Source organism: Pituophis catenifer, unplaced genomic scaffold (assembly GCF_029215685.1).
Source record: "Pituophis catenifer annectens isolate HBS135680 unplaced genomic scaffold, rPitCat1.0.hap2 SCAF_2, whole genome shotgun sequence".
In the NCBI taxonomy this organism is placed as follows: Eukaryota; Metazoa; Chordata; class Lepidosauria; order Squamata; family Colubridae; genus Pituophis; species Pituophis catenifer.
The window spans coordinates 206,558,365-206,566,882 of NW_027256882.1; the positions used below are offsets into that span (position 1 = coordinate 206,558,365).

An 8,518-nucleotide genomic window follows, 5' to 3' on the forward strand; every position below is an offset into this window, starting at 1 on the left:
GAAACTGCTAATCTGAGGCCCTTCCTTACTTCCTGCCTTGGTTCCTCAGTGTGCACACAATGAAGAAAAGCAGGAGGGGGAGCATCCCTTCTCTTCCTCTAACGATGGCATCGCTCCTCTACCGCAGAGGGAAGGAAAGTTTTGCCATACGGCCGCTGGGGAGGTCATGCCTGAAGTCTGAGCGGGGCTGGGGAGGAAATCTCTCCTGGGGGGCCTAGCCAGGCTGGCAACCTCAAGAAGAAGAGCCCCTTGGATTGCTGGAAAGTCCTTCGCGGCTTGCAGTGGAAAGGTGACAACATTTGCAGAGCCTTTCCAAGTCATCCTCACCTCCATTGGTGTCTCTGGCAGAATGAAGGAGTTGCACCTCTGAAACTCCTCCTAATGCTTCGTCCCTGTCCTGGGTTGAGTGGCACTCTGTGTAAAGAGTTCACAAATCTGAAAATCTATATTAGCAAAAAGAAAGGATGTTTTCCTCTAAGCAGACAGGATTGGGACCCATTCACAGATGAGCAAGAGATGCCAGGCTGTGCTGCCCAATGGGTAAAAGAAGGTCAAATGGCCCAAGGGGTCCAGCAGAGAAGCCAGTGAGCTTCTGGGGCCTCTTCAAGAGAAGACCAAGGGGAGACCTGATGGCAGTCTTCCAATACTTGAAGGGCTGCCACAGAGAAGAGGGTGTTGATCCTCCAAAGCAGCTGAGGGAAGGACACGCAGCAGCGTGTGGAAGCTCATCAGAGAGAGATGCAACCCTGGAAATAAGGAGGAATTGAGGGACACGAACTTCAAACTGGCTGGCACTCTTTTATGTGGGACGAAAGATATAAAACACATTCATACTTCCAAAGACATACAATAAGAAACTCATTACTACAAATTAGGCTTAAAATTAAAAAAAAACACTATATGAAAATACCAAGTCGGTTATCACCGGTAGAATCAATTAGACCCCCAAATCTAACAGATAAGACAAAAATAATTAGATATAAAGATTTAATTGACTATCAAGGTAAATTGAAGACAAAACAACAATTGGAGACAGACTTAGATAGGGAAATAGATTGGTGGACTTATACTCAAATACAATCTAAATATAGAGAACACATAAAAACGTATGAAATTCATAAACAAAAACAAGAAATAGACAAAATTATATTAGATTCAGAAAAGAAATTAATTAGCAGAATCTACAAATATCTTTTACGCTATAAAATGGAAGAAGAGACAGTCAAGGAAACAATGATTAAATGGGCTCAAAACGTCAAACATACAGTGCTCGCTTCGGCAGCACATATACTAAAATTGAAACGATACAGAGAAGATTAGCATGGCCCCTGCACAAGGATGACACGCAAATTCGTGAAGCGTTCCATATTTTTTAAAACGTTTTATAGATGGCATTTAGATCCTAAAAAGTTGGCTTGTATGTATCCGAATGTACAACCTAATTGTGGGAGATGTGATTGTGATGATGCCACTTACGGTCATATATGGAGGACTTGTAAAAAGGTTAAAGCATTTTGGATTAAAATATGGTGGATTATCCAAAATATTCTTAAAAAGAAGATAAAGTTTACTCCACAATTGTTTTTGTTGGGTATAATCACAGATTGTACGGTTATAGAGACTAAATTTAATAACTGCAGCTAGACTTTTGGTGGCGCAATATTGGAAGAAGGAAGATTTGCCTACTATTGAAGAATGGACATTAAAAGTAGCAAATTTGGCAGAAATGGTGAAGATTTCGGCATATTTGAAAGATCACTCACAAGAAAGACCAACTGAAAATGTTTTATAGGTGGCACATAGGTCTCCACCCAGACTGGCAAAAATACAGCCCAAAAATAGCCCGATCTGCTGGAAGTGTAAGAAGACAAAGGGACCTTCTATCATTTATGATGGACATGCCAGGCAGCAAAGAAATTTTGGTCTAACATCAAAAAATGGTTGGAACAAATAACAGAAACACAGATAGATAAAGAACCAGAAAAGTTTTCACTAGGAATTTTTAATAAATCATACCCTAAAGATATTAAATATCTCACAATTCACATACTAACAGCTGCAAGAATAATATATGCAAAAAATTGGAAAGAAGAAAAAACGCCAAACGAAACAGATTTAATAGAAAAAATTCTAAATGCGCTGAAATGGACAGGTTAACAAAAGAAATGGTATAATTGGTTAAAAATTAGAAATAAACAAAAAATCTAGAGGGGAAATATTACCGGTATAGAAAACGTCATTAGACTAAGAAGAGGGGAAGAAATATATAACAAGCAGAATGTCACTTGGAAACAATGCTTAAGAAGGAAACATAATTTCTTTTTGTATATGTTGTATAAATGTTTGTTGTGTTTATGTCATGTTATTTTTTTTAATATTTATACTCTAATAAAAATTTAATTTAAAAAAAAAAAGATTTGGCAATCATTTATCTGAGATGGCCAAGTCCCTTGGGTAGGGACTTGGACTAAAAGTCGCTTCCTCCCTAGGATGCCATGATTCCCTCTGTGCTTTGTGCCACAATGATGGTGCTTCTCTGTTGTTCGTGAACAGACAACTTCCCACAGGAAACCCAGAGGCCAAAGGCTACCGAGGGAGTCAGCCACCGGCCACTCCTAGATCCAGCTGAGCTGCCATCCTTGGGTAGGTATAAAAAATGGCTATTGTTTACCTGGTTGCCGAGGGAACGAGTTGCCCTGAAAAACCAGTAGCCACTGCACAGCTGCTCATTCTCCCTTCGTGCAGTGATAGGACGAGCACCTAGTTGGTCATGGCTGTGAGAAGGCTTTTCAGAGTAAGTGTGGCCATCTCAGCTGCCAAGAAACTGGCAGCGGGGGAGCAAATCAACTCTTCTGACTGACCTGTGTCTATTTCTCTTCTCTTAACAGAACATCTGGAAAAGGTGTTCACACCTTTTCTGTTGCCTGAAGAGCAACATTGAAGACCTTCCTGTGCCTCCTGACAGGTACCACCCTCTTCTCCTTAAACCCTGGGTATGGTGGGGCAACCTTGATGGCCTGCAGAGTCTGTGAGAGGCTCTCCCCAAAATGGCTTCCTGTCTAGAAGGGGCTTCAGGGGCCAAAAGATGGGCAGGCTGACTGGCTAGGTTGAGAAAGGAGAGGGTCAGCTAGATGAATGTTCTTTGACATGGCGCCTTCTTCTTCTTTTGGTCAGCACCGAAGAGGCACAGGATGACCAGCAGGGAGAATGGGAGACACACCATGTGTCTGATGGAGACGTCTCTTCCTTGCCTGGGGTAAGGATGCTTCTGCAACATGGGCAGTGGGGGTTCATACTTCAAAACTGGGTGGGGGAAGGGAAGAACTTGGGGGGAACCTGGCCAGCCTAGGAAACTGAAGAAGATCCCCCTTGTTTCATACCTTCAATGAAACCATTGTTACTTGCAGGTTGTGATGGGTGGTCCTGCTACCGCCCGGAGTCCCAGGAAGGAAGATGTCCGGCCAGCTCTCATTTCCAGGAGGTTAGTGTTCTCAGCTGAGGGATTCTGAGGAGAAGGGCTAGAAGAAAGGTTTGCAGAGGGGAGGCATCTCTACCCTCTGCCTGCACTTTTACTAAAAGAAGAATGACTCAAGCCCTTCGTTCTCTCCCCAGAAATGAGAGGATGCCGAAGTGGACACCGCGGCTGACTACAATTTGGGAGACCTGCACTGAGTCGGTAAGGCCAGAGTAGCTCCTCCCTACGGTAATGGCAGATGCTCTGTCTCTGTGCATTTGTTAACATGCCAATAGACGGAATATTTGCATTCTTATTTCAGGATCCATCGGACGTGGAGGAGGGAGGTGCAGGAGGAGACAGTGCCTGTCTTTCAGGGTAGGTAACACTTTCGAGGGTGAAACTTTAGCAGAAGGGAGGCATCTTTGCCTCTGCTTCTGCTAAAGGAAGAAGGACTCAGGGCAATTTCACCGGCAGGCCAAGCCCCTTGGCAGGCCACCTGCAAGGGTTCTTACAGCCTCCACATGACCACTCTTGCAAAAGGGCCATGGCTACTTTTGATCTTTGGCCCCTTTGTTTTCTCCCCCCAGAGAGGAAAGGCAAGAGCACTGGAGGCCGCGGCTGTCCACCAGTTTGGAGACCTGCACTGAGTTGGTAAGGCCTGGACACATCCTGCCCACGTGAAAAGAAGAAGCCCTGTCTCTGTGGATTTCTTGATATCCCAACAGACGGCATCTTTGGCTTTTTATTTCAGGAACCACAAGACCAACCAGTGCAGGGGGAGATCTCTCCTGACCTGGATAAAACATCTTCAGAGGTAAGAAAATTTTGGCTATGGGAAGTGGGAGAAATTGGGCTATACATCCTTCTAAGCTTAAGGCTTGGAAAGGCTCTCTTGCTGTTGGCCCATAGGGCCATAGGAATCTTATTGGTTGAGGATAAGTTGAGGATTTAGCAACCCTGGTATCATTTGCAGGATTCGCTGACAGTCCTGGCGGGCTCCAGGACCAGCAGCCTCTGGGATTTGGACCTCGACTCCCTTGCTGACCTTCTGGAGGAGGAACCTGAGGATAGCTGGGACCAGGATGCGGAGGCTTCTTCCAGTCCATGGGTAAGAAAGACAAAGGCTTTTCGGTTGGGGTGGTCTGGTGGGATCGGTTCCTTTGCCACAAAGTAGCAGGGACTGGTGTCCTAAATGGGAAATGTAATCCCCATTCAATAGGCCCTCTTTTAGGAATCCTGATTTTTTTTCCTCTGATGGCTAAAGAGGAATGACTGTCGTTCACAGGATTCTCCAGAGGAGGAGGAAGACACTCTGGAGGATCTCAGCAGCCTGGAAGAGGACATCCTGGACTCCCTGGACCGCCTTCTTCAATGAGAAGAGGTATCTATTTTACCTTCCTCACGGGTCAATGCCTTGCCTTGCGAAGCTCAATGAAGCAATGAGCTATGCTGTGCCGGGCCATTTAGGTCAGACAGGTCATAGGCGAGGGTGATGACACAACATGGTCCACTGGAGAAGGAAATGGCAACCCTCTCCAGTATCCTTAGTAAGAAAACCCCAGGAAAAGTATCAAAGGGCTACGATGCTAGAAGATGAGCCCCTCAGATCGGAAGAGTGGAGGGCAATTACAAGTAGCTCCAAAAGAGCAAAGTGGTCCTAATAATAGCCTTTGATTCCTCCCCCAGATGCTTCCTCAGATTCGTCTCCAGAGGTCAGCTTGGAGGAGGAGGAACCAGCCTCAGCCACCTCAGGAGGTGAGTTGGTCAATGGCTCTGAGTAGCCTGCTGAGAATGATTTGGCTGAAACAACAGCTGCAGCAGGGCAGCCCTGAGATTTCAGGTGGGGAAAGCACCCAGCTGGTGAGTGAGGAGGAGGAGGAACTGCCTTCTGCACAGACAGCGGTGATGCTGGGAACGTGTTCATGAGCAGGGGGTTGGACAAGAAGACCTTCAAGGTCCCTTCCAACTCTGTTATTCTGTCTGCCTCTAGGACGGCTTCAGCAACGGAGGGTATTGTTGTGGTCCGCCACCAACCTGCGGAGCTGGCAGCCGAGTCGGACAGTGAGGAGGCGGAGGAAGAACACGGGCCAGTCCTGGAGGCTGGGGAAGGCCCGGATGAGGGCTCTGCGTCGGAGGCAGAGATGGGGCGAGGACCATCTGGGAGTGATGTGCAGACTCTGGCCGGGTGCTTCTGTCTGGGCCTATTACGGCCACCACTCAACCCTTGCACATGACCATCGGGTCTCATGAGGACCCTATTCAGTTTTATTTTACCTCCGGCCTGCATTTTCTCGTGGTTTTGGGCTTGGCTTGGCTCAGGAAACCAGACCCGCAGATCTATTGTTCCCAGAACTTCATCTCTTTTCCGAGCCTGCAATGTGTGGACCACACCCACCACGACTGCCCCATTGATTCGATTCTGGATGCTCCACTCCCATTGGGGCGTTTTTATTCGATGTCGGACCCTGAGTTGGTTGTGTTACGGGACTTTGTGGACAAAAATCTTGCTCAGGATTTTATCTGGCCCTCGTCGCCATTGTCTGCCCCGGTCCTGTTCGTGAAAAAGAAGACTGGAGACTTGCGGCTTTGTTGTAACTCCCGCAAGCTAAACGCCATCATAGCGCGCGCCCAGTATCCTCTGCCCCTTATTCCTGAACTCTTGGAACTACTTCTGGAGGCTACTGTCTTCACTAAATTGCACTTGCGAGGAACTTATAATCTTGTTCGGATCCGTCCCAAGGATGAAGGGAAGACGGCGTTTGGCACTCCTTAAGGACATTTTGAGTATACTGTATGGTCATGCCGTTTGGGCTGACCAATGCTCCTGCCATCTTCCAACATTTCATGAATGACATTTTTAGGGACCTCTTGGACAAGTTTGTCGTAATTTATTTAGACAACATTCTCATCTATTCTCCTTCCCAAGAGACCCACCAACAGCACCTCCGCCTGCTCCTGCAACATCTTCGGGAGCATCATCTGTATGCTAAACTGGAGAAATGCCAGTTTTTCCAGTCCACCATTGAGCTCCTGGGGCATTGAATCTCTCCCGAGGGCATTGCCATGGAGCCGAGCAAGGTGGAGTCTTTGCGTAGTTGGCAACCTCCTTGGTGACTGAAGGACCACTGTCTAGTGCCTCCTTGGGTTCGCCAACTACTATCGGACCTTTATCCCAAGCTTTGCTGCCAGGATCATGCCTCTCACTCGGCTTCTGCAGAAAAAGTCCCGTTTCGGTAGGGTACCCCCGAGCAACAGGCATTCCAGGCCTTGAAACAGGCCTTCATGAAGGAGCCTATCTTGAAGCATCTTGACCCCCACCATTTGTTTGTGGTAGAAGCAGATGCATCGGGTGTTGCTGTTGCTGCGGTGTTGCTACAGGCTCGCGCATCTGGCGGTACCCTCTTCCCTTGTGCATAGTTACTACAGACCGCCCAGAAACTGAACCAATGGTAGATTCAGTGGTCCCTCTTCTTTCCAAGGTTCAATTTCAGCATTACGTACATCCTTAGTGGTCGCAACCAAAGGGCGGATGCGCTCTCGCGGAAACCGGAGTATTCCCACATCAAAGACCCGCTTCTGCTCCAGACAGTGTTGCCTGTAGAGTCTTTCTCCGTGGTTTAGGAACCAGTTGATTTACGGGCTCAGATACAGGAACCTCAGCATGATGCTTACGTGGAGCAACGGAAGAAAGATGTAGGGCCCGCCTCTCCATGGACGTTTCATGAGGAACTCTTGCGGTACCGAGACAGGCTCTAGCTGCTGGTGGGGCCGCTCTGGGGACTTATCTTGCCGCAGTGCCATGATAATCCTGCGGCGGGGCACTTTGGCCTCTTTAAGACACTGAATCTACTTTCTTGCACTTTTGGTGGCCCCGATTGAGACACGATGTCCAGGCTTATGTCACGTCTTGTGTTCACTGCCGACAGGCCAGGTCGGCAATGGGAGCCCCTTCAGGCCTGTTCCAGCCATTGCCACAGTGCCACATGACAGAAATGAACCACCCGAGTATGACGTCGCCAGCATTCGGGACTCCTGGTGGGTAAAAGGACGGTTCAAGTATCTAATTGAGTGGAAGGGATATGGACTGGAGGAGTTTACTTGGGAGAATGCGACGTCTGTGCATGCACCTATCTTGGTGAAAGCAGTCCATGACCTCTTCCAGTCACAGCTGCATCTGGATCGTCAGACCTGGGGGAATGGCCCTGCGGTGAGCGATAGTGTTGTGGTCCGCCAGCAGCCTGCGGAACTGGCAGCGGAGTTGGACAGTGAGGAGGCTGAGGAAGAACATGGGCCAGTCCTGGAGGCTGGGGAAGGCCCAGATGAGGGCTCTGCGTCAGAGGCAGAGCTGGGGCCATGGCCATCTGGGAGTGATGTGCGGACTCCAGAGCCTCCAGAGCAGTGGTTCTCAACCTTCCTAATGCCGCGACCCTTTCATACAGTTCCTCATGTTGTGGTGACCCCCAACCAGGGGTGGGTTCTAAAATTTTTTACTACCGGTTCTGTGGGTGTGGCTTATTTTGTGGTAGTGGCTTGGAGGTCATGTGACTGGGTGGGCGTGGCTAGCTGGTCATGTGACCGTGTGGCCATTGCTATGTGTATAGGGACTACTCAGAGGGCGGAAAAAAGTCATTTCTGACAGGTCCTTGCACTTTTGACTGGTCCTCACACTTATGACCATCCTCACATTTATGCCCATGCAGCATTCTTAACAACCATGTCACTCATTTCACAACTGCTTTTCTTCACCATGGTGACAAAAAGTGTAAAATATGAGGATAGTCGTAAATTCGAGGACTGGTCAAAAGTGCGAGGACCAGTCAAAAATAACTTTTTCAGACCTCTGAGTAGTCCATGTGCACAAAAGGACTACCCAGAGGGCTGAAAAAAGTGATTTCTGAAAGGTCCTCGCACTTTTGACTGGTCCTCACACTTATGACTGGTCATCATTTATGACCATTGTAGCATTCTTAACAACCATGTCACTCATTTCATAACTGCTTCTCTTCACCGTGGTGACAAGATAGGGCAAAAACATAAAATGTGAGGACAGTCGTAAGTTCG

The 8,518-nt window shown here is 47.9% G+C and overlaps 1 non-coding gene across 1 annotated transcript; it reads left to right on the forward strand.

Annotated features, from left to right (window-relative positions):
- The first annotated feature begins 1,266 nt into the window (after nucleotides 1–1,266).
- LOC139313518 (U6 spliceosomal RNA) lies at nucleotides 1,267–1,373 on the forward strand. The gene has a single exon (XR_011600122.1). It is a non-coding gene; the product is annotated as a U6 spliceosomal RNA (small nuclear RNA).
- The last annotated feature ends 7,145 nt before the right edge of the window (nucleotides 1,374–8,518 follow it).